This window comes from Heterodontus francisci, chromosome 27, assembly GCF_036365525.1.
Source record: "Heterodontus francisci isolate sHetFra1 chromosome 27, sHetFra1.hap1, whole genome shotgun sequence".
NCBI classification, from domain to species: domain Eukaryota; kingdom Metazoa; phylum Chordata; class Chondrichthyes; order Heterodontiformes; family Heterodontidae; genus Heterodontus; species Heterodontus francisci.
Window position 1 is genome coordinate 64,797,398 of NC_090397.1, and position 26,540 is coordinate 64,823,937.

General features: G+C 42.8%; 1 long non-coding RNA gene across 1 annotated transcript in view; it reads right to left on the reverse strand.

Annotated features, from left to right (window-relative positions):
* Nucleotides 1–203: 203 nt before the first annotated feature.
* The window catches only part of LOC137385039 (uncharacterized), a 46,757-nt gene continuing 20,420 nt past the window's right edge, over nt 204–26,540 (reverse strand). The window contains exons 2-3 of the long non-coding RNA XR_010977721.1: nt 14,724–14,800; nt 204–462 (exon numbers count right to left, since the gene is read on the reverse strand). This is a non-coding gene — a long non-coding RNA (uncharacterized lncRNA). The remainder of the gene's footprint in view (nt 463–14,723; nt 14,801–26,540) is intronic.

A 26,540-nucleotide genomic window follows, 5' to 3' on the forward strand; every position in this document is an offset into this window, starting at 1 on the left:
CTTGTTTAGTGCGAATGTAACTTGTCACTTATCAGCCCAAGCCTGAATGTTGTCCAGGTCTTTAATTTGTAATCTTTGAGGAATTCTACATAGCAGACATTCTCAAGAAGACTTTTATTACAATACAGATCAAAATCCATCAAGCAATAGCAGACTGCTCTACAAAGAACTCAAGATCATGATAAGAGTCAAGAAAGTCTCTTTGAGATGGACTGTGATGCTTCCTATTATTGTTTGGAAATGTTTTTCTCCAGTAACACTATCACTTTTCTCTGAAATATTGATACAGTGTTAAGAAATTCTTCTCTGCGCTTAAGAGAAAGCTTTGTGCAGCAACCCTGTACTTATGGTTTCATTAGGAACAGCAATCAGAGGAAGTTTTTCTGCTCTGTCTCATGATGTTGCTGACACAGCAGCCAGACAAATTCTTCTCTCCAAATTAGCTCCATATGCTGCTAATATCTGATGAAGAGAAAGAAACAGAGGTTAACAAGGGAAAAAAGCCAGTTTGATCTGCGATTTTCCACATCAATGCAACTGAAAATGAAGCCTTGGGGCCATGAGCAGCACGTTTTGCTTGCTCCTGTTATCCACAGCAATGTGCTGCTCTGCGTACTTCCAGCTTCTTTCACAGCCTGCCATCTTTGGGATTATCCAAGAGGTGGGATTGAGGGAGGACGGCAGGAAGGCTTGACCTTCTAGTCTTTTACAAAAGGTTATGGAGTAAGCCTGCTATTTGTGTTGATTCTTCAATATTAGTGATGCCATATATAGAACAGATGCTCACATAATAGTCAGGAGGAATAATTGGAAAGGGAGCCACTTCCAGTCCACTTTCACATTGGCACTTTTGACAATATGATATCCAAATGGATACTCATGTCTTTACAGTATATTGTCTGCTCTGTCCACAGAGCAATGAGAACCAAGTGGACCAGCGGTAATGCCCAAAGGGCACTGTGCTTTTGACTGCAAATCAGCACCAAATTATTTGAAGTGGGCACCAGCATGCCATCTATAAGTACCTAATGACCTTGCTGCAGAAATACGAAGTGAGGCACCAAGCACCAAGTGAGGTGTCAAGAAAACCTGCTATGCCAAAGGGGGATTTTTTAAATTCATCGATTGGAAACCAACATTAAACTTTTAATGAAACAGCAAGAGCTGGAATTCTACAGTTTGCCTTTTTTTTAAAAAAGCTGACAGCCAAGGTGTCCACTGCAATTTGCATTTGAACACCTTACACATTCCAAGGCCTCAAAGAGGAGATACATGTCTGATAAGCCTGTACCCAAAAACAATTGCTTGCTCTACTGACTGAACCACAGGAGATTGCTACATTAGCAGGACATTCAAAGCCATCCTGGCACATTAACTTTGAAAGGGCCAACCCTTCAGGTGGACACTGGTGCGATCCACAGTGACCACATCTGTAGCAAGTGTTGGCTGCTTGAGGACCTTTGGCTCAGATTTGATGAGCTGGAGTCTGAGCTGCGGGCACTGTGACACATCAGGGACGGGGAGAGTTACCTGGACACTATGTTTCAGGAGACAGTCACACCCCTTAGATAAATTACATCAAATTTGGACCGTGGTCAGGGAGAGGAGGGTGTGACTATGCGTGAGGCAGGTATGGGAATCCAGAATTTAGCTTTGGAGGAGCCTTAGCCAGTGCCCTTGCTCCTGGTGTGGACAAGGGCACAGACTGCAGGGAGGATGAGTGAACTGACCACAGCACCATGGTTCAGAGTGCCATTCAAGTGGGGGGAGAAAAGGTAAATGTAGTAGTAAGAGGGGATAGCATAGTTAGGGGAATAGATACTGTTCTCTGCAGCAAAGACAGGGAGTCCCGAAGGCTGTGTTGCCTACCTGCTGCCAAGGTTAAGGATATCTCTTCTGGGCTGGAGAGGAACTTGGAGTGGGAGGGGAAGGATCCAGTTGTCATGGTCCACGTAGGTACCAACAACATAAGTAGGACTAGGAAAGAGGTTCTGCTGAGGGATTAAGAGCAGCTCAGGGCTAAATTAAAAAGCAGAACCTCAAAGGTAATAATCTCTGGATTACTACCTGAGCCACGTGCAAATTGGTGTAGGGTAAATAAGATTAGCGAGGTAAACACATGGCTCAAAGATTGGTGTGGGAGAAATGGGTTCCGATTCATGGGGAATTGACACCAGCACTGGGGAGGGAGAGAGCTGTTCAGTTGGGATGGGCTTCATTTGAACCAAGCTGGGACCAGTGTCCTGACGAATCGTATAACTAGGGTTGTAGATGGGACTTTAAACTAATTAGTGGGGGAGGAGGGTTCAATTGAAAGGAAGTTTAAAAAATACAAAAGTAACGAGAGAACAGAGGTGCAAGGGGGTGAAGAGGTGAACAGTAATCAAAGTGTGACAGGAAGGGGCAGAAAATATAAGCAGAAGAGTGCAGCAGAAATTAGAACCAGAATGAGTAACAATGGTAAAAAGTCAAAGCTTAAGGCTCTTTATCTGAATGCACGCAGCATTTGTAACAAGATAGAAGAGCTGACGGCACAAATAGAAATAAATGAATATGACTTGATAGCTATTACAGGGATGTGGTTGCAGGGTGACCAAGACTGGGAACTCAATATTCAAGGGTCTTCGACGTTCCAGAAAAATAGGCAAAAAGGAAAAGGAGGTGGGATAGCTTTGTTAATAAAGGAAGGTATCAGTGAGGTAGTGAGTAGTGATATAGGTGCAATAGAAAGTGATGTGGAATCGGTTTGGGTGGAAATAAGGAATAGCAAGGGGAAGAAGTCACAGTTGGGAGTCGTCTATAGGCCCCCGAAGAGTTGCCTCACTGTAGGACAAAGTATAAATCAGGAAATAATGGAGGTGTGTAAGAAGGGCACTACAATTGTCATGGGTGATTTTAATCTGCATATTGACTGGACAAATCGGATTGGCAGAGATAACATGGAAGACAAATTTGTAGAGTGCATCAGGGATTGTTACTTAGAACAATGCATTGCAGAACCTACCCGGGAGCAGGCTATTTTAGATCTAGTAATGTGTAATGAGGTGGGATTAATAAAATATATTGTAGTTAAGGATCCTCTAGGGGGTAGCGATCACAACATGGTAGAATTTCAAATCCAGTTTGAGGGCGAGCAACTCGGGTCTCAAACCAGTGTTCTCAACTTAAACAAGGGCAATTACAGAGGTATGAAGAAAGAGTTGTCTAAAACAGGCTGGCAAAATAGACTAAGCAGTGGCAGACATTTAAGCAGATATTTCATAATGCTCAGCAAAAATTTATCCTGGTCAAAAAGAAGGACTCAATGAGAAGAATGAACCACCCATGGTTAACAAAGACGGTCAAGGAGAGTATCCAATCAAAAACTAAGGCAAACAAAGTGGCGAAAGCTAGTGGTAGGCCAGAGGATTGGGAACTTTTTAGGAACCAGCAGTGGATGACTAAAAAGCTAATCGAGGGAGAAAATTGATTATGAAAGTAATTTGGCAAGAAATCTAAACACAAACAGCAAGAGCTTCTACAGGTATATAAAAAGAGAGTAGCTAAAGTGAGCGTGGGACCCTTGGAGGATGCGACTGGAGAATTGATAACGGGGAACAGGGAAATGGCAGATAATTTAAACCAATATTTTGCATCGGTCTTCATGGTGGAGGACACTATAAACATCCCACAGATATCAGATAAGCAAGGAGCTAATGGGAGGAAAGATCTTGTAATTGTCTCTATCACGAGGGACAAAGTATTTGACAAACTGATGGGACTAAAGACAGACAAGTCGCCAGGACCTGATGGCCTGCATCCAAGGGTTTTAAAGGAAATGGCTGCAGAGATAGTGGAGGCATTGGTCAAAATATTCCAGAATTCACTGGATTCTGGGAGGGTCCCAGTGGATTGGAAAACTGCCAATGTGACACCCCTGTTCAAGAGGGAAGGAGACAAAAAGCAGGGAACTTTCGGCCTGTCAGCCTAACATCGGTCATTGGGAAAATGCCAGAGTCTATTATTAAGGAAGATGTAGCAGGACATTTAGAAAAGCGTAACGCAATCAAACAGAGTCAAAATGGTTTTGTGAAAGGGAAATTATATGTGACAAATTTGCTAGAGTTCTTTGAGGATATAGAAAGCAGAGTTGATAAAAGGGAACCGATAGATGTAATGTATTTGGATTTCCAGAAGGCATTCGATAAGGTGCCACATGAAAGATTATTACACAAGATAGAAGCTCATGGAAGTACTGTAATAGTATGGATTGAGGATTGGTTAACACACAGAAGACAGAGAGTCGGGATTAATGAGTCTTTTTCACGTTGGAAAGACGTAACTAGTGGAGTGCCACTAGGGTCAGTCCTAGGGCTTCAATTATTTACTATATATATTAATGACTTGGAGAAGGGGGCAGAGTGTAATATATCCATATTTGCTGATGATATAAAATAGGTGGGAGAGCATGTTGCGATGAGGACATAAGGAATCTGCAAGGGGATATAGATAGGTTGAGTGAGTGGGCAAAATCTTGGCAGATGGAGTTTAATGTAGGAAAGTGGGAGGTCATGCACTTTGGTAGGAAGAATCAAAAGGCAGACTATTATTTAAATAGAGAGAGGCTTCAAAAAAGTGCAGCACAGAGGGATTTGGGTGTTCTTGTGCATGAAACACAAAAAGTTAGCATGCAGGTGCAGCAAGTAATTAAGAAGGCAAATGGAATTTTGGCCTTTATTGCTAGGGGGTTGGAGTTTAAAAATAGGGAAGTCTTGTTACAACTGTACAGGGTGTTGGTGAGGCCGCACCTGGAGTACTGTGTACAGTTTTGGTCCCCGTATTTAAGAAAGGATATACTGGCAATGGAGGCAGTTCAAAAGAGATTCACTAGACTGATTCCTGGGATGAAGGGGTTGACCTATCAAGAACAGCTAAACAGGTTATGCTTTATTCATTAGAGTTTAGAAGAATGAGGGGTGATCTCATTGAAACGTACAAGATTCTGAGGCAGTTTGACAAGGTAGATGTTGAGAAGATGCTTCCACTAGTGAGGGAATCTCGAAGTAGGGGACATAGTTACAGAATAAGGGAACACTCATTTAAAACTGAGATGCAAAGGAATTTCTTCTCTCAGAGGGTAGTGAATGTCTGGAATTCTCTACCCCAGAGAGTTGTGGAGGCTAGATCACTGAAAGTATTTAAAGAGGAGGTAGATAGATTTTTGAAATATCTGGGAGTTGAGGGCTGTGAGAAACTGGTACGAAAGAGGAGTCGAGGTCTGGGGCAGATCAGCCATGATCTTATTGAATGGCGGGGCAGACTTGAGGGGCCGAATGGCCTACTCCTGATCCTATTTCTTATGTTCTAAACGTTAACATTCGGAGGCCTGAGGGACTGAAATTCCTGAACTTGAATCTCATTAGAAGGGTCCAGGCAATGTACTGGGGGAGTCATGTGACCATCTGTCCATCTCTGTGAAAGCTGGGAATTTCCCTTGAACAAAGCAGACAATCCAGTCACTGATTCTGGGCAGAAACCAGAAGGTCTCTCTCTCTCTGCTGAAAGCCAGATGGGGCATGTGAAACCGATCTGCCGGTTGCTGGATCCAAGACGAAGACACCAGGGAAGAAAGGCACCTACAATTCTGCCTACACGGAAACCCTGAACCAGGTGGGCCAGCCACAAACTGCACATTTTCCAGTCAAAGACTTCAAGAACACAACTTCAGCCAGAAGACAATGGAATCATCCCACCCCACAGACAGTGTATTCATTTTTATTTGTTCTGGACTCTAATCCAACCACAAATCTACTTCTCATCACTCTGTAATCTATTTGTCTATATGAGGTTCTCGTGTGAGTCTGTGCATGAATGTGTAGCCAAATTTTATTATTTTTATTTAGATCATATTTAAATTATTAACTACGATAAACTCACCTCTTGTTTAAATTCAAGAAAACCTGACCTATTGGTTCTTTTACGATCACAACAAAGGTAAAAGGTAAAACATTTATTGAAGTGGGAAGCGCATCCACTGTTTAAAAAGGAATAAAACCTGTTGCGGTCAAATAAGAGGAAGGACAAGAGGGGAGCCTTGTGACCCCTCCTCACCTAATTGAAACAGGGGAAAGTGCAACAGTTATCCAAAACTGTGCTTCCCATTTCCTAACTCATGCTAAATCCCGTTCATCCATCACTCCCAATGCTCACTGACCTACATTGGCTCCCTGTGTGGCAACAGCTCAGTTTTGAAATTCCCACCTTTGTGTTCAAGTGCCTCCATGGCATCTCCACCTCCCCAGTTCTGTAACTTTCTCCAGCCTTACAACCCTTTGAGATTGGAACGTAGGAACATAAAAGCAAGACTAGGCCATTCTGCTCCACCATTCAATATGATCATGGCTGATCATCCACTTCAATGCCTTTTACCCAGCATATCCTCAAATGCCTTCGTGTCATTAATGTTTAGAAATCTGTCATTCCCTACTTTAAACATACTCAATAACTAAGCTTCCACAACCCTCTGGGGTAGAGAATTCCGAAGATTCACGACCGTCTAAGTAAAGAAATTTCTCCTCTTCTCTGTTCAAAGCGGCTTCCCCCTTATTTTGAAATTGTGTCTCCTGGTTCTAGACTCCCCAACCAGGGGAAACAGGGTATCTATGCGCTTCTCCAATTCTGACCTCTTGCGCACCCTGATTTTGTTTTCTCCACCATTGGTGGCCGTGCCTTCAGCTGCCGAGGACCTAAGCTCTAGACTTCCCTCCCTAAATCTATTTGCCTCTTCACCTCTCCCTCCTCGTTTAAGATGCTCTTTAAAACCTGCCTCTTTGACCAAGCTTTTTATGTAGTTTGGTGTCAAATTTTGTTTGATAATGTTCCTGTGAAGTGCCTTGGGATGGTTTACGACATTAAAGGTGCCATATAAATGCAAGTTGTTGTTGCGACAGTGGCTGAGGGGCCAGTTAGCATCAGTTTCTTTACTGAAGAATGTGTCATGAAAACCACACCTGCCAAAATGAAACATATTAATTTCGTCATATGATACTGGACTGAAAAGATGGCTTGGTTCAGAAGACCACTGAAACATGACTGCTCATTTTGCATTCTAAAAGACAGTTGGAAAGAAAAGACAATGGGAACTGCTCACTGATTCAATTAACAAAGATTGGTCTGGGCAACAGTGATCCACGTCTTGTCTGTGTAAAAGACAGCACTACACCACATCCCTCACCCCCACGAGAGCTTTGGAATCCACAAACCACAGGAGCGTTTTTTCCAAATAAGGGGTTAGTCACATGACTAACCTGCTGGCCAACTTGGAGTTTTGGATTGTGCTCATAGAACAGTTGAAAAAGAGACTGCAATTTGAAGACAATAGAGAAGGAAGGTCTCTCCCTCTGTCTCTCTCACGAAGTTCCAGGAGGATCCACTGAAGCCACTCAAACCTCAAGAGAGAAGACTCCTGCAACTAAACAAGTTTGAAAGTGTGCACTGGGCCTGAACGAGAATCACAAGACAACTGCAATCCTAGATTTTACATCAGACCCAAAAGCTAGTAACTGAACTCTAGCTATTACTTTAAACCTTTCTCCTTCTTTCTCCTCCTCTGTCTCTATTTGTGTGTATGTTTATCGTGTATGCATGCTAGTGTGGTCGTGTCACGTATTTCTAGTTGTTTTAACCGAATTAGAGTTTTAAGGTTAATAAAGCTACACCTTTCTTGTTTCAATCCAAAAAACCTGTCTGGTTGATTTCATTGCCATTACAATTGGAGAGCAGTGACAATAACTACATAACACCATTACTAAGCCAAGCTTTCAATTCCAGATTTTTATTCATTTATCAAATTTATTTTTTAATTGAATTTAAATTCCACCATGGTCCCAGGGCTTTAACCTGGACCTCTGTATTACTAGCTTAGTGACGTTACCACTATACCACCATATCCCTCTTAGGTCCAAAGCGGACGGCCCCATATTTCCCCACATTGAACTCCAACTGCCACAGTTTTGCCCACTCACTTCACCTATCAATGGCCCTTTGAAGCCTTCTGCTCTCATCTACACTATTTACTGTGCCACCTAACTTGGTGTCATCAGCATATTTGGGTATGAGACACTGTATTCCTTCATCTAAGCCATTTACAAATAAAGTGAAAAGCTGAGGAACCAGTACAGATCCCGGGTCACATCCAGGGACATCTAGCCAAATGGAATAAATACCCATTATCCCGACACTCTGTATCCTGCCTCCTAATCAATTCCCGACCCATGTCAATAGGTTGCCTTTAATTCCATGTGCTCTCCCCTTTTTTAGCAGTCTCTCATGTGGATCTTTGAAGTATACTGAACTCTGAGAACTTTTACACCAGAATAATCATTCTAAAAATGGACAATGGCAACATTTTGTTATTAATATCTTATTTTTTATTAAACAAACACAGCCAAATGTCAGCACACTTTGTGATTTTTTTCCAGTCATGAGGCAACAGATATACTTATTTCAAGTTGTATTTTAAGAGTTTACGTTTGCATTGGGCTAATTTTATAAAACTTTGCTGTGTGATGCAAAAGCTCACTGATTAGGTTGTGAGTCTTGAAATTGAGTGTGCAATTTAGATTTGCAATGGGCCATATTTTGTGCTGACGAATATTTCTAGCATGATATGATTGCATTGATGATCCTTTTCTGTTCACCCATAAATACAAAGCTATGCTCCTTCTTGAATGGCCCTGGAAGTCCTCAACAGTGACTCTGGACCCCATGAAGTCTCATGGCATCAGGTCAAACATGATCAAGGAAACCTCCTGCTGAATACCACCTACCACCCTCCCTCAGCTGATGAATCAGTACTCCTCCACGTTGAAAAGCACCTGGAGGAAGCACTGAGGGTGGCAAGGGTGCAGAATGGACTCCGGATAGGGGACTTCAATGTCCATCACCAAGTGTACTCGGTAGCACCACTACTAAACAAGCTGGCCGAGTCCTAAAGGACATAGCTGCTAGACTGGGTATGCGGCAGGTAGTGAGTGAACTAACAAGAGGGAAAAACATGATTGACCTCGTCCTCACCAATCTGCTTGCTGCAGATGCTTCTGTCCATGACAGCATTGGTAGGAGTGACTGCTGCACAGTCCTTGTGGAGACAAAGTCCCGTCTTCACATTGAGGAAACCCTCCATGTTGTGTGGCACTACCACCGTGCTAAATGGGATAGATTTCAAACAGATCTAGCAGCTCAAAACTGGATATCCATGAGGCGCTTGTGGGCCATCAGCAGCAGCAGAATTGTATTCAATCACAATCTGTAACCTCATAGCCTGGCATATCACCCATTCTACCATTACCATCAAGCCAGGAGACCAACCCTGGTTCAATGAAGAGTGCAGGAGGGCATGCCAGGAGCAGCACCAGGCATACCTCAAAATGAGGTGTCAACCTGTTGAAGCTATAATCCAGGACTACTTGCATGTCAAACTGCATAAGCAGCACGCAATTGACAGAGCTAAGCGATCCCATAACCAATGGATCAGAATTAAGCTCTGCAGTCCTGCCACATCCAGTCGTGAATGGTGGTAGTCAATTAAGCAACTAACTGGAGGAGGTGGCTCCACAAATATCCCCATCCTCAATGATGGGGGAGCCCAGCACATCAGTGTAAAAGATAAGACTGATGCATTTGCAACAATCTACAGCCAGAAATGCCAAGTGGTTGATTCATCATGGCCTCCTCCTGAAGTCCCCAGCATCACAGATGCCAGTCTTCAGCCAATTCGATTCACTCCACGTGATATCAAGAAATGACTGAAGGCACTGAATACTGCAAAGGTTATGGGCCCTGACAACATTCCGGAAATGGTACTGAAGACCTGGTGCTCCAGAACTTGCCGCGCCCCTAGCCAAGCTGCTCCAGTACAGCTACAACACTGGCACCTACCCGGCAATGTGGAAAATTGCCCAGGTATGTCCTGTACACAAAAAGCAGGACAAGTCCAACCCAGCCAATTACCACTGCATCAGTCTACTCTCAATCATCAGTAAAGTGATGGAAGGTGTCGTCGACAGTGATATCAAGCGGCACTTGTTTAGCAATAAACTGCTCACTGACGCTCAGTTTGGGTGCCGCCAGGGCCACTCAGCTCCTGACCTCATTACAGCCTTGGTTCAAACATGGACAAAAGAGCTGAACTCAAGAGGTGAGGTGAGAGTGACTGCTCTTGACATCAAGGCAGCATTTTGACCGAGTATGGCATCAAGGAGCCCTAGTGAAACTGGAGTCAATGGGAATCGGGGGAAAACTCTCCGCTGGTTGGAGTTGTACATAGCGCAAAGGAAGATGGTTGTGCTTGTTGGAGGTCAATCATCTCAGCTCCAGGACATCACGACAGGAGTTCCTCAGGGTAGTGTCCTACGCCTAACCTACTTCAGCTGCTTCATCGATGACCTTCCTTCAATCATAAGATCAGAAGTGTGGATGTTCGTTGATGATTGCACAATGTTCAGCACCATTCGGGACTCCTCAGATGCTGAAGCAGTCTGTGTAGAAATGCAGCAAGACCTGGACAATATCCAGGCTGGGGCTGATAAGTGGCAAGTAACATTCGCGCCACACAAGTGGCGGCACAGTGGCGCAAAGGGCGGCACAGTGGCGCAGTGGTTAGCACCGCAGCCTCACAGCTCCAGCGACCCGGGTTCAATTCTGGGTACTGCCTGCGTGGAGTTTGCTAGTTCTCCCTGTGTCTGAGTGGGTTTCCTCCGGGTGCTCCGGTTTCCTCCCACAAGCCAAAAGACTTGCAGGTTGGTAGGTAAATTTACCATTATAAATTGCCCCTAGTATAGGTAGGTGGTAGGGAAATATAGGGACAGGTGGGGATGTGGTAGGAATATGGGATTCGTGTAGGATTAGTATAAATGGGTGGTTGATGGTCGGCACAGACTCGGTGGGCTGAAGGGCCTGTTTCAGTGCTGTATCTCTAAACATTAAGTCTAAACAAACAAGTGTGAGACAATGACCATCTCCAACAAGAGAGAATCTAACCACCTCCCCTTGATATTCAATGGCATTATGATCACTGAATCCCCCACTTTCAACATCCTGGGGGTTACCATTGACCAGAAACTGAACTGGAGTAGCCCTATAAATACTATGGCTACAAGAGCAGGTCAGAGGCTAGGATTTCAGCAGTGAGTAACTCACCTCCTGACTCCCCAATCTGCAAGGCACAAGTCAGGAATGCGATGGAATACTCTCCACTTGCCTGGATGGATGCAACTGCAACAACACTCAAGAAGCTCGACACCATACAGGACAAAGCAGCCAGCTTGATTGGCACCCCATTTACAAACATTCACTCCCTCCACCACTGACGCACAGTGGCAGCAGTGTGTACCATCTACAAGATGCACTGCAGCAACTCACCAAGTCTCTTTCAACAGCACCTTCCAAACCCACAACTGCTACCAACTAGAAAGACAAGGGCAGCAGATGCATGGGAACACCACCACCTGCAAGTTCCCTTCGAAGTCACACACCCATCCTGACTTGGAACTATATCGCCGTTCCTTTACTGTCGCTGGGTCAAAATCCTGGAACTCCCTTCCTAACAGCACTGTGGGTATACCTAACCCACATGGACCACAGCGGTTCAAGAAGGCAGCTCATCACCACCTTCTCAAGGGCAATTAGGGATGGGCAATAAATGCTGTCATAGCCAGCGACGCCCACATCCCATGAATGAATAAAAAACAACAACAACTTGCATTTCTAAAGTGCCTTTTATATAGCAAAACGTCTTGAGGCACTTCATGGGAGCATTAGGAAACAAAACGTAACATTGAGCCACATAAGGAAATATTAAGTCAAAGAGGAAGGTTTTAAGGAGCATCTTAAAGGAGAAAAGTGAGGTCGAGAGATGGAGAAGTTTAGAAAGGGAATTTCATAATTTAGGGCCATGGTAGCTGAAAGCATGGCCGTCAATGGTGGGGGTGATTAAAATTGGGGACATGAAAGTGCCAGAATTCAAAGAGATCTGAGATCTCAGAGGCTTGTTGGGCAGGAGGAGGTTACAGAGATAGGGGTGAGGTCATGGAGGGATTTAAAAACAGAGATGAGAGTTTAAAATTGAGGCGTTGCCAGACTGAGAGCCAATTTAGGATAACAAGCAGAAGGGTAGTGGAGGAAACAGGACCTGATGCTAGTTCGGACATGGGCAGTAAAGTTTTAGATGAGCTCAAGTTTATGGAGGGTAGAATATGGGGTGCCAGCAATGTGAGCATTAGAATAGGCAAGTCTAGAGGCATCCAAAGGCATGCATGAGGGTTTCAGTAGCAGATGAGCTGAGATAGGAGGTGGAGTGAGATAATGTTACGGAGTTGAAGTAGGCGGTCTTAGTGATGGCGTGAATATGAAGTCGAAAGCTCATCTCAAGTTCAAATACAACACCAAAGTTGCGAACAGTCTGATTCAGCCTCTGACAGTTGCCAGGGAGAGGGATGGAGTTGGTGGCTAGGGGACTGAGTTTGTGGCGGGGACCAAAGACAAAGGCTTCGGTCTTCCTGATATTTAGTTGGAGGAAATTTCTGTTCATCCAGCACTGAATGTCAGTCAAGCAGAGTGACAAAACTAGAGCCAGTGGAGGAGTTGAGGCAGGTGGTGATGAGGTACAGCTAGGTCTCATCGGCGTACATGTGGAAACTAACATCAAGACCTGATGGTGATTATTCAAACAATCTGAGCTGCAAAATTAGGCACTCGCCTCAGTACACAGTGGGCTAATGGGGCCAGGCAATCATCTGTTCTTGGTACAGATTGGATTAGTTAATGAAATTAAAATCGGGAAGGTTTAATATCACCACAAAACTTGATTCTGTTTTCAGTTGAAGTCCACAGACGTACAAATTGCAGTATGATCACTGGATAAGCATCAGGAATGAGTAGTGTAGTGTTTGATTGATCTGGGTTTGATTGCATTAGTCTGTCCACTTACCTGTGTTCACTTTGTTTGAATGTGTCATACTAGGCCCCCACCTGCCAAGAATGAGGCACATTAATTTTGTCATGAACTTTGATTTTTAAACTGTTACTGGAGTGGACTTGTTAAACAGATCAGCCATGGCTGGAAAAGACATTTGCATATTAACAGACAGTGTTTGGAAGGACAAAGCAGTCATTCCCTGACATTCAACCCACAATGGACTTTTGATCACCAGGCATTGAAGGTGGGGGAGCTCACATTCCAGATTGACTACTAAGATGGCTGAATGCACAAATGGACATGTCCAAACCAGCTAGTCACATGACTAACCTGCTGGGCAACCTGAGTTTTTTGAATTTGTACAACGAGTCTGGGCAGAAAGAAGTCTGTTTGCTCCTGGACTGAGAAGAGCTCTCCTGTCTGCTCCCATCTCTTTCTCACAAGCCTCTGAATCCACTGAAGACACATGAACCCCGAGAGAAAAATCTCCGGCAGCAAACAAGGGTCCCAACAAAAAGCAAGATCTACCTACAATCAAGGACTCTACAGTGAGCTCAAGGAACCGTAACAACAATTCTTCTGATATTGCCTCAAACCTTTCTACTTTATTTTTCTTCTGCTCTTTTCTGTCTCTGTTTGCACGTATCGCGTATGCATGCTAGCGTGGGGCGTGCATGTATTCTTAGGTGTTAACCGAATTAGAGTTTAAGTTTAATAAATTTCAACTTTTCTTTTTTAAAGCTAAGAAAGCCTGTTTGTGTTGGTTTATTTGCCTTATAATTGGAATGCAGTGAACAAGGATTCACCAAGTGGGAGCTAAAAACACAGTGTGTTTAAAATTAAACTCTGTTACAGTAAGACCAGTTGAAGGCTGAAAGGGAACCCTAGACCTCTTTCTCACCTGGTCGTAACAATTGCTTAAACCTATGGGTGGAAGTTAAGAGTTAAAACTGAAACTAAAAGACAGAACTAGAATCTTCTACAGAAAACACATTGATTGCACTGAGACGAATTGTCCTGCGATCTTGTAAACTGATGTATTTTAAAGTGCTGTAAATAAACCAGTTGGTGATTTAACACAAATGTGATATCTGCATTGCTCTGAGGTATATCAGATATACATAATATATTCAGCAACCCGGTATAAACATAACAAGAAGTCTGTATGATTTTGTCGCCCACTTCCTGCTATCCCAGGCTAATTTTGATACCCCCAATCACTAACCTGGGTAAACGCAGCTAATGCAGCAAAGATTGGGGATCAAGCCGACAGAAATTATAGAAATGGACTTGTGCATTTTGCTATTTCATGATATAGTGATTTGGTGTAACAATGAGCAGCATGATTGGACCACAATATATATTTCAAATTATATTTCAACCAGTCCCACTTGGGGTAATAGGTGATATAAGCCCTGGTTTTCAATCCGACCCAACAAAATTGCCTCATAGATTTTGACTGCATACATGAATCATCATGTCATCAAAATATTATCATGTATGTGACTCAATCTATAGTGAAGTGACAGTTAACTCTGTTTTTCACATGCATTGTGTTTGTCATAGTGGAATGAGTTAGTTCTCTACACATTGCAAGAACTCACACACAGAAGACCTCAATCTCAGTCTGTGATACACTTTCCAACACTGGACTATGAGGAGCCCAGAACTCTACAGTCAACCACAGCTGAGACACTCAATGTAATCCACAATTTGCAATGTTTTTGTGTGCTTTAAGTCCATCATGTTCTGCAGTTTCCTCCCTCACATTCTATGGTCGTTGTCACAAAGTTGTGTGCTCTTGCATGATTACTCCAATGAGGTGGATCCGTTTTCATGAGATAACTGGAAGAAAGAAAAGTTTACATGCCATGTTAAGAAGGCAGCGTCATTTTCAGAAAACGAATGAGGGAATAAATCCATGCAAAGTAGCTCTACTATTACAAGGCTTGATCGAAATACACATAAGGAATGAGGCAAAGACAGATTTAGCTGATATTTCACAGAGGGATATTGTGTACATCTGGTTCTGATCTTGTAACAACATTTAATAAGCTGAATGTCAGCTTGGCTCAGTGTTAACATGCTTGACTCTGATGCTGCAGATTTCAATTGCACTTGAGTACATGACCTAGGCTAACATATCCATGGAGTACTTAAAGAGGGCTGGATTGTCAGTGATCCCATCTTTCAAATGAAATGATAAACTGCTTTTCTATCAAATGGATGGAAAGAATATCCAATGGCACATTTTTGAAAAAGAGCTTGCGGGGTTCTCCTAATTTCCCAGCTAATATTCATCTTGGCACTAGTGGCACCAAAAAGGGCGAAGCTGGTCATTTATCTTATTGCTATTTGGAAGAAGATGCTATATGCAAGTTGCCACTGTGCCTGCCTAAAAAATACTTCAAAGGTGATTCATTGGCTGTGAAGGGGTTTGGAAAACCTAAGGTCGTGAAAGGCACTACATAAATGCAGATATGTCTTCATTCTAGGAATAAATGTATTTGTATGTATTTTAAACCAAGGTGATAACCTATTTAGAATTATAAGTACAACAATGTGGTTATGGTAGTGGGTTAGTAAACCAAAAGTTACAAGTTCAAATCCCACCAATGGTAAGTTGTGAAACTGACATCACTAAGGCTTGTTATTTATTGCTAGTACCAGAGAAGGGTGATCATAAAACTTCCTGGAATGTAAGAAGAACCTGTCTCATTCACCTACATCCTCCTTCAGAGGAGGGAAGCTGCCAGTTGTACCCAGACTGGCCCACATGTGACAATCCCATTCGACATGGTTCAAACTTAATTCCCCTCAAGCAGCCTAGCAAAGTTGTACAAAATATTGCTCTCAAGATGAGCAATAAATGTGCCTTTGCTGGTGTCACTTACACCCCCAGAACAAATACAACAAGCACTGTATTAAGTAAAGCACATAGTGGAATTCAACATCAATATGCTAAGTTGAGGGATGTATATAGCAGTGTATAGACCCACCTTCCACAACTTACAGCCTTTGTATGATAACTTTAGTAATATATTAAAAAGGAAATGGGGGAAAATGATGCAACATAAAAACTCATGACCTAACTATATTTGGCAAAATTGCTTGACTTGGGTGACACCAAATTAGTTGTTTAAAGATTGTGTTTATCAGGGTGCTGCTGACAACATAGAATTATGGGTTGGTTACAGAACAAAAGGAAGCCATTTGGCCCATCGAGCCCATGCCAGCTCTTTGAAAGTTAAATTTAGCTAGTTCTACTCCCCTGCCCTTTCCTATAGCCCGGTTATGTCTTTCTTTTCATGTGCTTATCCAATTCCCATTTGAAAGCCACAGTTGAATCTGCTTCCACAAGCCTTTCAGGCAACGCATTCCAGATCCCAACCACTTGCCGAGTGTTCCACAGTGCTCCAAGTGTGATCTAACCAAGGTTCAACACAAGTTTAATGTAACTTCTCTGCTTTTCAATTCTATCCCTCTAGAAATGAATCCCAGTGACTCGATGCTGAATATATATGTATGGATATATTTTTATAACATAATTTCAGCCATTCGTGTATAATGTATCATATATCAGATATCACGTATCAGAAGTGAGAAATATAAAGTAAAACGGGGGAAGCAAAAAGTGAGACTTGCAAACATGAAAGTGTCAATGTACAAACAATTTTAAATCAAGGCCATTTCTACAAGTAATAAATATTCAGGACATAGCAGTAAAATATAGGGGAACTAGAGTATGTGCTATATTGATTTTATTCAGATGTTTCTCTGAAATCCTGGAGCAGTAATTGTTTAGAATTAGTGGCCACGTTAATGCATTGGATGGGTTGAAATAGCACTGTGTAATCTAGGTGATGAATCTGTTAATGTGTCCTTGTGCGATATTTCCACCTGCAACTATAGAAAGGCATTACTCCATTTCAAATTAACTATTTGATGCCTTCACTAAAACGGTGCACAAAGGAATTTGATACAAACATATTAATACATTCAATACTGAGATTGCTTAGAATGATCCCAACCCATGAGACGACAGTAAGTTAAAACTTATTCAGATCTAAGCTCTGTAGTCTTGCCACATCCAGCCGTGAATGGTGGTGGACAATTAAACAACTAACTGGAGGAGGTGGTTCCACAAATATCCTCATCCTTAATGATGGGGGAGCCCAGCATATGAGTGCAAAAGATAAGGCTGAAGCATTTGCAACAATCTTCAGCCAGAAGTGCCGAGTTGATCATCCATCTCAGCCTCCTCCTGAAGTCCCCAGCATCACAGATGCCAGTCTTCAGCCAATTCGATTCACTCCACGTGATATCAAGAAATGACTAAAGACACCAGATACTGCAAAGGCAATGAACCCTGATAACATTCCGGCAATAGTACTGAAGACCCGGGCTCCAGAACTTGCCGCACCCCGAGCCTAGCTGTTCCAGTACAGCTACAACACTGGCACCTATCCAGCAATGTGGAAAATTGCCCAGGTATGTCCTGTACACAAAAAGCCAGGCAAGTCCAACCCGGCCAATTACCACCCCATCAATCTACTCTCAATTATTAGTAAAGTGATGGAAGGTGTCGTTGACAGAGCTATCAAGCGGCACTTGCTTAGCAATAACCTGCTCACTGACGATCTGTTTGGGTGTCGCCAGGGCCACTCAGCTCTTGACCTCATTACAGCCTTGGTTCAAACATGGACAAAAGAGCTGAACTCAAGAGATGAGGTGAGAGTGACTGCGCTTGACATCAAGGCAGCATTTGACTGCATCAGGAGCCCTAGTGAAACTGGAGTCAACGGGAATCGGGGGAAAACTCTCCGCTGGTTGGAGTCATACTTAGTGCAAAGGAAGATGGTTGTAGTTCTTGGAGGTCAATCATCTCAGCTCCAGGACACCACTGCAGGAGTTCCTCAGGGTAGTATCCTAGGCCCAACCACCTTCAGCTGCTTCATCAATGACCTTCCTTCAATCATAAGATCAGAAGTGGGGATGTTCGCTGATGATTGCACAATGCTCAGCACCATTCGCAACTCCTCAGATACTGAAGCCGTCTGTGTATAAATACAACAAGACCTGGTCAACATCCAGGCTTGGACTGAGACGTGGCAAGTAACATTTATACCACACAAGTGCCAGGCAATGACCATCTCCAGCAAGAGAGATTCTAACCATCTCCCCTTGACATTCAATGGCATTACCACCACTGAATCCCCCACTATCAACATCCTGCGGGTTACCATTGACCAGAACCTGAACTCGAGTTGCCATATAAATACTGTAGCTACAAGAGCAGGTCAGAGGCTAGGAATCCTGCGGTGAGTAACTCATCTCCTGACTCCCCACTGGAATACTCTCCACTTGCCTGGATGGGTGCAGCTCCAACAACACTCAAGAAGCTCGGCACCATCCAGGACAAAGCAGCCAGCTTGATTGGCACCCTGTCCACAAACATTCACTCCCTCCACCATCGATGGACAGTGGCAGCAGTGTGCACCATCTACAAGATGCACTGCGGCAACTCACCAAGGCTCCTTTGACGGCACCTTCCAAACCTGCAACTTCTACCACCTAGAAGGACAAGGGCAGCAGATGTATGGGAACACCACCACCTGCAAGTTCCCCTCCAAGTCACACACCATCCTGTCTTGGAACTATATCGCCTTTCCTTCACCGTCACTGGTCAAATTCCTGGAACTCCCTCCCTAACAGCACTGTGGGTGTACCTACCCCACATGGACTGCAGCGGTTCAAGAAGGCAGCTCATCACCACTTCTTCTGTCCAATGTCAGAGTAACTTGTTCCCATCTGGCTTCCCTCAGCTAGCGTTTGCCTGTACACCAGGCGTTGCCCTGCTGACCCCAGTTGCCCAAATGATGCCAGCAGGCTAACGTCCCTTTGTGAATTCCTACCCCTCACCACTGAGAAAAGCAAGCCTTCCAGCTCCAGCAATGGCTACTCAGTGGCACTTTTGGAGCACTGTGCTTTATTTTGTGCCTCAGCAACATTTCAATCAGCTCTTCCCATAGTCCTCATGGTCCTTTGCAGTGTTCACGTCATGTACACCCTGCCATCTTCCACACATGGTGTTCTCCATGTTCTCTTATTTTAAAAATTGAAAAGTGCTGATGACAAGTCTGTTAATGACCTCCTCAATGAGCTCAATAGGTGCTTAATTGGAGATGTGCAGGGTTGCCATTCTACCCATCTTGGTGACTCTTTAGAAATAGCGTTGTGTTCCGGAGGCTTGGGACACAGTGCCGACCTCCGAGAACACGATCTTTAAATCAAGCTCACACCCGCCTCCGCATCCAGTGGACTTTAAAAATTCAGCTCGAAGACGAGTGATTGGACAAGTTCGGCTCCATTTCAAGTTTAAGCCACCAGATGGCACATGCTACCATTTTCCAGAGCTATCACCATTACCCTCACGCCCACATTGAAGGGCTGCTACCCGAGCTGAACCCGACGGGACCCGACGACATGTGTCGGGTTCGGGTCGGGTTGGGTCGCTCTTCCGGGTCCGGCTTTCGGGCTCGAGTCGGGTCGGGCTGGGTCTGGGTCGGACACACACAGTACTCCACAGATTCTGAGTCTGTGCAGTGAGCGAGTGAGCTTCTCTATGACATCATTGTGCTCATGCTGCAGCAGTGCAGCTTCCTTCCATTCCATCCATCTAAAAGTGCTAAGTACAGTGAGTGCACTATGGTCGGCTCGGGGTCGGGGTCGGGTCAAGTCGGGCTCAGGTCGGGTCTGGTCCGGGAAAAAAATGGAAGGGCTCAGGGCGGGTAGGGCTCGGGTCGGATGTGGTTCTGTCGGGCTCGGGTCGGGTTTTTTTTCCAGACCCAAGCCGGCCTTGAGCCCACAATACCCACTGACTGGGCTGCAGAATATTCAATGGTCATCAGGAAGTCTGTTGTCCATTCAACTCTAATATTTCCTGATGAAAAATAACGTGGAATTGAGTGGATATAACGGGGTTTGCATTAAACAAGAGGGTGAGATGTAGGAGGTTTTAAAAATGAGTGAAGAAATAAAACATTGTGTGTTGCAATAATGGACAGTACCCTGTTGCTAAGATGAATGATGATATATTTAAATTAACTGTTACATTGTAATAGATAAGAAAGGTCAATATAAATGAGATGAAATCACGTGTTTTATTAATACATTTCTGAAATCATAATCTTCTGAAATTAGAAATGGTGCATTTTTTAAATATGTTTATCAAAACAAGTAATGTTAATGCTCAGAATGACACAAATAAAATAAGTGGAAATAAAAATTGAGCGGTTTCTTGAACGGACGGCCAATTCACAAGAACAGTTTTACCTTGGTGGCAAGATGAAAAATCTACTCTAAGGCGTTCCCATTTGGAGGGAGAAATGTCAGCATCGTGTCGTCCCAGGTCAGCTATAGTATTGATAAATGCCGAGTAAAGCTCTATTCTGTCCCAACAATTTGCCTTGGACCCAAGCTTAGAATAGCACCCTTCTTAAATTATATCAGGGATCAAATATGTTTCAGGCCGGAATGCAAAACAGGCGATAACACATCAGCAGCTCCATTTCCTTTTCCTCAATCGTGGAAATAAAGATTGGGCAGATTTTCATAACAGGCAGCTGATCCCCAGCGCCTGTTTTATGGCTTGGTGGCACCTCTATGTGTGCTGGGATACAATGGTTTACAGTGAATATACCCCTTGAGATGAGGTTCTGGGCCACTCAGCAGATTGCATTCTGTAAACAATGACATCTCATTGACTTGTGGTTCTGCTTACATGAGGCAATTGTACTTTTTATCAATAAGCCTGACAATCAGGTTCAAACCATCAATATTAATGGTGCTACAAAATGCAGGACCCAGCAATTAGCCCAAGATTTGGCTGCAGCAAACTTTGCATATTGATATTCCAGAATTATATTAAAGATGACAGCAGCCTGTGTTTACACAAAAGCCTTTTACAAAAGATGACCTTTTAATCCACAGACAAAGAGGACCAAAACTAAATTATTGGCTCAGATATACAAAGTGCAGAACTCCTCTTGTCTTGGTTGTCACGAGAATCATTAACAGAAACCCTGCATTTAACCTCAAAGATGAGGATTATAGCTTCATAGCCCAAAATAAGTGATTATGTTTTGTCGTGTTTGATAGTTGCACTTACATGCATTAAATACCAGCTTATGGGCAGCTATCATAAGGGTCAAGGCTTCATAATACTCACCACCACCTTCTGAAGGGCAACTAGAGATAGGCAATAAATGCTGACCTTGTTGGTGACAAAATACATTTCACTACCATTCCCCAGAGAGATGAATCGAGTGTGGATTTAAGAGTGCGTCACTGTGTCAAAGAGCATGATTCACCAACTTGTTATTCTGTTCCACATGGCTCAATGTTGTCATGATGCAGTGTATGTATGAGTGTGTGTATAGAATACCAATATTGATATAGCAAATGCAATTGCAATAAAATATTCCAAAAGTAGCATTCCTCCATGATACAAATTTGGGAGAGGATAAGGATGGCATGGCATGTAAGTGCGGAGCAGATGTTCCTGTGAAGAAAACTAAAGTAGGACTGTGGTCAGATTAAATCTCAGACCATTCCGTAGGTGTAACTCCTGTGGTTTGTTGGAGCCTATTTAGACACCTACTCATTAGCATTAATAGTAACCACGTTAATCTTATCAAAGCATCAATGACGCATTTGGAAGTGGTCATTTTTTGACAACCTTTTTTCTTATTACGATGCAAAGAAGAGAACCCTGGCTCTTTATCTTTCCATCTTTCCCTCCGCCTTTTGCTCTGTTCGCTTGCTAATTACAATTGAAATATATCAAGTGTCAAACCATGAATCAGAACTGTATCAAGCCAAAAAATTGCCCACTTCCCAACTTAAGACCCGTTTAAAAATAACAAAATACTGTACATGCTCTAAATCTGGAACAAAAAGAGAAGCTGGAAGGACACAGCAGATCAGTGAGCAATGGAGAGAACAGACGGCCATTATTTCAGGTTCATGCCCTTCTTCAGATCAGAAGAGATGTCACCTGCCTGTTTTCTCCAAGCATGTTGACTGACATACTATGTGTTTCTAGATGTATTGCTTCTCTTTAAGTCAGGGCTGGTGCTGTACTGAATTTCACAATCCATTGCAAATCACAACTCAAGTTGAGTTCAGAATCTTTGGTTCTTCAAGCATGTACTGGTTAGTAGTCTCTATCTTTAAACTTGAGTGGATATTGGGCAGACTCATTCCCACATCTCTCACACCCATTCCAATCCTGTCCATGATTGTATTATGCAAAAGATGGCTGTATTATTGAGAGCTATATTTAGAATATTTTATTTAAATTGCATTTTCTATCTCAATGCTGTTAACTTACACACACACCTCATTGCAACAGACATAAGTCGATCCACAGAGGTAGCCATCCCCATAAGTTGAAACCTAAAAACTTGAAAGGATTACATACAATTGTACACCTTCCTCCCTAACACATCTCTCAAACTTTATTTAACACACAGGGTAGCTTTCCTTCACATCCCTCACCTTGATAAAAGAACGAAAGCTCCCAAAATGGCCTCTTGTAAAATAATATTTTTGGTTCACCTCAGGTCAAACTCTTAAAAAAAAAGCAAAATATTGCAGGTAATGGAAATGTGCAATAAAATCAGAAAGTGTTGGAAATACTCAGCAGGTCTGGCAGCACATGTGGAGAGAGTTAACATTTCAAGTCAGATATGACTTCTTCAGAACCGAAGGAAGGTAGAAATGTGAGGGTGGATGCTGCCAGACCTGCTGAGTATTTCCAACATTCTCTTTTTCCAAAAAACAATACTTGCATTTATATCACACCTTTCACAACCACAGTACATCCCAAAGTGCTTTATAGCTAATGAAGTACTTTAGAAGTGTAGTCACTATTGTAATGTAGGAGATGCAGCAGCCAATATGCAGTCAGCAAGCTCCCACAAATAGTTATGTGATAATGACCAGATATTTGTTTTAGTGATGTTGGTTGATTGAGGGATAAACATTAGCCAGGACACCTCCACTGCTCTGAAATAATGTCACAGGACCATTTACATCCACCTGAGATGGCAGAAAGGGTCTTGTTTTAATATCACATCTAAACGATGGCACCTCCGACAGTGCAGCACTACCTCAATGCTGCATTGCATTGTCAGCCTTGATTTTTGTGCTCAAGTGCTGGAGTGGGACTTAAACCCACAATCTCATCACTCAAAGGCAAGAGTGCTACCCACTAAGCCACAGCTGACACAAAGAAATAAGTGCTACTACACTTGATCTTAGTCAAAAGATTAAAAAGTGTTCATCAGATAGTGCCAGTGCAGGAGTCTGAAAGCAAAGTAGAAAATGCTGGAAATGCACAGCACATATGTCAGCATTTGAAAAGAGAAGATACAGGGTAATCTTTTGGGAGTGGATCTTTCATTAGAAAAGGCAAAGGTTTGGGGTTGAACGCCTTTGTAAGGGCTGACTGAAACAAGGGGCAAACAACAGGTACAGCTTGGCTTCAAATATACTAAATTGCAGTATAAAGCAGAGCTGGCAATGGGTTTACTGGACTGGAAACATGTTTAAGTAGAAAAAGAAGCTTGCATTTATACGGTGTCTTCCACAACCTCAGAACAATCCTGTGCTTCCCAGCCTATGAAGTATTTTATTTGTTGTAGTTTAGGGAAGCACACAAACAGCAATCAGATAAATGACCAATGAAACTGTTTCTTAGCACTATTAATTAAAGGATAAATGTTGGTCAGGAGATATCCACTGCTGTTCTTGAAACCTTGGTATAGGATCTTTTGCAGCCATCTGATGGGCAAGACAAGACTTTTGTTTGAAGTCCTATCAGAAAGACAGTATAGCACTCCTTCTGTACTACACTCAAACATCAGCCTACATTATGTATTCAAAGTCTTCAGAGAGTGGGCTTGAAGACACAATCTATTAACTCAAAAGACAAGAGTGCTACCACTGTGCCATAGCTGACACCTACACAGAAAGTGATGGGTTTAATAAAAGGGTATCTCTGTCAGGCTGTGAAATGGCACAAGTAGGAGCCTGAAGAGGTTTAAAATATCACCTACCTTCCAGATGCTAAAGAACAATTGATAAGTGGGAAGCTGACATGTATTTTTTCATAAATTACTTTCAATCCATCTTAAGTTTATAAACTCCCTCCCACTGAAACACAAACAGAATATTTACACTTACTTGTCAGATAATTGTGTTCTCTTTGTATAGATAACTAGGAACAACACAGATAAGGCTTTTTTTAGGAAAATGGTCATCAACGCCACTGCTCTGGGGTGCCCACTGATGTCCTGTGGGAGTCCCAACAACTCCTGTGGACATCCAGGGCCATAGTGTTCTTTGCGGTAAACCCATACTCACTAGGAACTGAGTTGGCACCAAATTCATTCTATGTCAGGTCTTAACACTTATCACTTAACACTTCTCCATCCCATTTGTCCTATTCCAGAAGGAAAAGGCAGAGTCCCAAATGACAATGCAACCTAAACGCTTTGGTGGCACTGTGGGTTAGCAGGATAATCTCATTTCAATTTTATTTCCCCATTAAGAACATGACAAACCCAGAAATTACCATTAAAGTGATTACTTTTATCAGTTTTCAATGATACCTCTACTGCTCTCTAAATAAAAAGAACCTTTGGGTCTGTCATGGAATTCTCATTGTTCATCTATTGTTTTAAGTGGTCTTTATTGTGGAGTGGGTGAGGAGCTAAAGTCTATGAACACTGTTTTGTTGTAAATAATGTACGTTGCAAATGAATCAATGGGTGTTTTTACAACGCAATTATATGCTTTGGCATGCATTATTTTGGCCATTTTGACAAACAACAACAATTTGCATTTATATAGTGTCTTCAACACAGTAAAATTTCCCAAGGTGCTTCACTGGAGTGTTATTAGACAAAAGTTGACACCGAGCCACATAAAGAAATATCAGGATAGGTGACCAAAAGCTTGGTCAAAGACATAGGTTTTAAGGAGCATCGTAAAGGAGGAGAGAGGAGTAAAGGGATAGAAAGGATTAGAGAGGGAATTCCAGAGTTTAAGGCCTAGGCAGCAGAAGACACGGTCGCCAAATCTGAAAGAATTTGACAAATATCTTTTGAAATCTCTGCACCTTTAAATATTTAATTGTTTAGATGGAAAGTTTTTAAGACAAATTCTGCCGTATGTTCAAATGGGCAAAGGACCAAAAAAAATGGTTTAAAAAAAATGCGCGCATTCTATAGAAATAAATACAGTGCAGATCTTTTAGTGATCATCTGTAATAAAGTACTTTGGTCACCATCTGTAATTGAAGTGGTCCCTCAGAAACAACACTTTCCCTTAATACGCCTTGTGAAAAACAGCCTTTTCAAAGTTCAAACAGTTACAATGAATTATGAGCTGAGAAGCTGTTAGCAATTGCAGTTTATAAATGCTCAGTGTGGGCTGTACTGCATTCTTTTATTTGTAATTTTAGTTCAATTGTTGTGTAAATGTGTTAACGTCTCCATTAAAACAACAGACACGGGAATGCTCATATCACAGTCATTTTTCTGTTCTGAGCAATTGCATCATTCTTTTATTTTTTTCAACTTAAGAACATATGAAGCAGGAAAAATAAGGATGGCTTGTCAACCTTGCTCTTCCCACAGAACCATGTGCAATGTTACCTGTCAAGGCCTCGACCCCACAGACTGAAGTGACCTGCAATGATATAATCATTGATATAATCATTCAATCGGTTTGCAAGCAGCTCTTCCTGGTAAAAGAAGCTGAATTAATCATTGATGCAGAGGGAATTGAGAAAACTGTTTGTGTTATTAAGTCCATTCACGGCCCTTGAATTAAATATTCAAAAACCATCAAAATACATGAAAATGTTAATATCAAACATAACCAATTATGTTAAGGTGGGTCTCGCAAAGATAATTTTCCCTAACTGCTACTATTTAGGAAGAGTTCTGTATTTCCAGTATCCTACTGTCTTGAATTAGAATACAATGGTTAGAATGGTTCCTTGAGACTTTTAAGATGACTCCCTTTGGAAACTACCTTGAGCGTTGCTATGGTGTATACAATGCTGTCAATGTCCATAAGGCCTATTACGGGCCATTAAGTGAGGCCACCTGCATTTTGCCAGTGGAGGTGCAGCCACCTGCCATGTCGAGAGGCTGCTAGCTTCATAGAGGTGACCTCCCTGCAGCAAGCTGTGTGGGGTGGGGGGGGTGGAGGGGGAGGTTGGTCAACTGAGCCTGAAGCTCCATGGCCCAGAGGGGGTCATGGGCAGGAAAGGCAGCCCCCTCGACTCCAACAATCCCCCCGCAGAGGGGTTTCCCTCCGATCTGTGGGGCATTTTGCAATTGGCCATCCTGAACTAATTATAACTACTTACCTGTCCGACGGAGCCTCTTTATTCCTGGTGGGGCTGCTGAGGCTTCAGAACTGCTGGCCCTCTGAATGGGCCTGCAGCATTAGGATCCTGCCCGCCATCCTTAATTGGATGGCAGACCTGGAAGTAGCCAATTAGGAT